The following is a 2,216-nucleotide window of genomic DNA, read 5'->3' as shown; positions in this document are numbered from 1 at the left end:
CCGCTCAATGCCTGAACCCTCGCCAAGCTAGCGTTCACTCTTTTTCACTTGATTTTCATTCATTATTAAATACTGGGCTTGGGACTCTCAATGCGAAAGCCGATGCCTTGTCTCGCTCTCTATCCACCACTGATGAAGAGAATTCAGTTGAAAAGAGTTTACTTCTCAGTCCAGTCTCCATCTCCACAGCTCCCACCTGCCTAGGTCCTCGTCCCGGAAGGTCATCCGTTCTGGTGGAGCTCCACCCAAAATTGTTGCAGTGGGCTTATAACTCTAACTTCTCCGGACACCCAGGAGTACAAAAAATGTATAAATTCCTGCAAAGGCTTTACTGGTGGCCCACCATGAGAAAGGATGTACAGGATTTCATCAGCTCGTGCTCGCAATGTACCCAACATAAAATTCCACGTCTGCCTCCTGCCGGTTTGCTCTGTCCTTTGTCCATTCCTAGAAGGCCCTGGACTCATATCTATATGGACTTCGTCACGGAGTTACCTCTTTCCAAGGGGTAGAACTCCATCCGAGTGATCGTTGATCGATTTTCATAAATGGCACATTTCTTTCCTTTGACAGGTCTACCTATGGCTCCCAAGTTGGCCCTATTGTTCATCTGAGAACATTTTCGATTGCATGGATTACCACAGGAAGTGGTCTCTGATCGAGGAGTGCAATTCACTGCCAGGTTCTGGAGAGCTCACTGTTCCGTTCTACAAATTAGACTCAAGTTTTCTTCTGCTTACCAGCCACAAACCAACAGTCAAACTGAAAGAGTCAATCAGGACCTAGAGACTTTCCTTCGCAATTATCTTTCTCCATCACAAGATGACTGGGTGGAGTTATTGCCCTGGGATGAATTCACCCATAATTATCAGTACCATACTTCTACTGGTGGGACTCCATTCTACATCAATTACAGATTCCATCCGCGTGTTCCAGAATCACCGCATTTCTCTTCTATTTATGTTCCAGCCATAACCACCATGTTACAACATTTCAATCGCATCTATATAACCCGGGGGCCCCTGTCTGCAGTGACACACTCTTATTGTACTGCTAAGCTGTCTCAGAGAAGAGATGTATCCGATACTGAGGAAACCAGCCCTGTGTATCAGACAGAGTGCTAGGACAGGCCTGCTACTTGGGAGACGGCCTAGGAATGGAGCATTATCAGTCTGTTTCTGACCTGCATCCTGCTTGGATTTCTTCCTATGCTTTGGTTGGAAAGCAGCTATACAGGGGACACCAGGAACCAAGAAGACCTATTGCCCAATCTGCTCTCCCTCCCCTGGTCCTAGGACTATGAATGAGGACACCTCAGGGTCTCCTCTATGTCTGGCTGTGCTGGTGCCTTTTAGGGAACGACTTGAGGAACTCCTGAGCTTTGTCCCCCACATGCACCAGTACCTGAATGAGAAGAACATCCGCCACCACATATTTGTCATAAATCAGGGGGATCACTTCAGGTTTAACAGAGCTTCTCTGATAAATGTCGGCTACTTGGAGAGCGGCAGCGACACAGACTATATTGCTATGCATGATGCTGACCTGCTCTCTCTTAATCCGGATCTAGACTATGGCTACCCAGAAAATGGCCCCTTCCATGTGGCATCCCCAGAACTACACCCCTTGTATCATTACAAGACCTACATTGGGAGCATCCTACTGCTCACCAAACATCACTACGACTTGTGCAATGGGATGTCAAATCGGTTTTGGAGGAAGCGTGACCAGAAGAGGATAGCAGCACAGAAGCAGGAGCAGTTCAAGGTGGACCATGAGGGTGGGCTGCACAGTGTCCAGTATCGTGTGGAGTCACGCACTGAATTGACCATTGGCGGAGCCCCATGTACTGTGCTGAATGTTCTGTTGGAGTGTGACCTGAGTAAGACTCCATGGTGTGTATTGAACTGAACTCACAAAGTGTGCACTCCATTTATTATCTTAGCACTGAGAAAGCAGCAACCCTCAGGAAAACACGTGAATGTAGCTGGCTGTGATCTGCAAGACATTAAGGCCCTCATTCCGAGTTGTTCGCTCGCTAGCAGATTTTAGCAGCATTGCACACGCTAGGCCGCCGCCCTCTGGGAGTGTATCTTAGCTTAGCAGAATTGCGAATGAAAAATTAGCAGAATTGTGAATAGAAAATTCTTAGCAGTTTCTGAGTAGCTCGAGACTTACTCCTACACTGCGATCAGCTCAGCCCGTTTCGTTCCTGG

General features: G+C 47.6%; 1 pseudogene; it reads left to right on the top strand.

The window, feature by feature from the left end:
- Positions 1–1,074: 1,074 nt before the first annotated feature.
- On the top strand, positions 1,075–1,911 carry LOC134967030 (beta-1,4-galactosyltransferase 7-like; annotated as a pseudogene).
- The last annotated feature ends 305 nt before the right edge of the window (positions 1,912–2,216 follow it).

The sequence above is a fragment of the Pseudophryne corroboree genome, chromosome 10 (genome assembly GCF_028390025.1).
Source record: "Pseudophryne corroboree isolate aPseCor3 chromosome 10, aPseCor3.hap2, whole genome shotgun sequence".
Lineage (NCBI taxonomy): Eukaryota > Metazoa > Chordata > Amphibia > Anura > Myobatrachidae > Pseudophryne > Pseudophryne corroboree.
The sequence above is the reverse complement of the archived record's forward strand: the minus strand, read 5'-3'. Positions and strand labels throughout refer to the sequence as shown.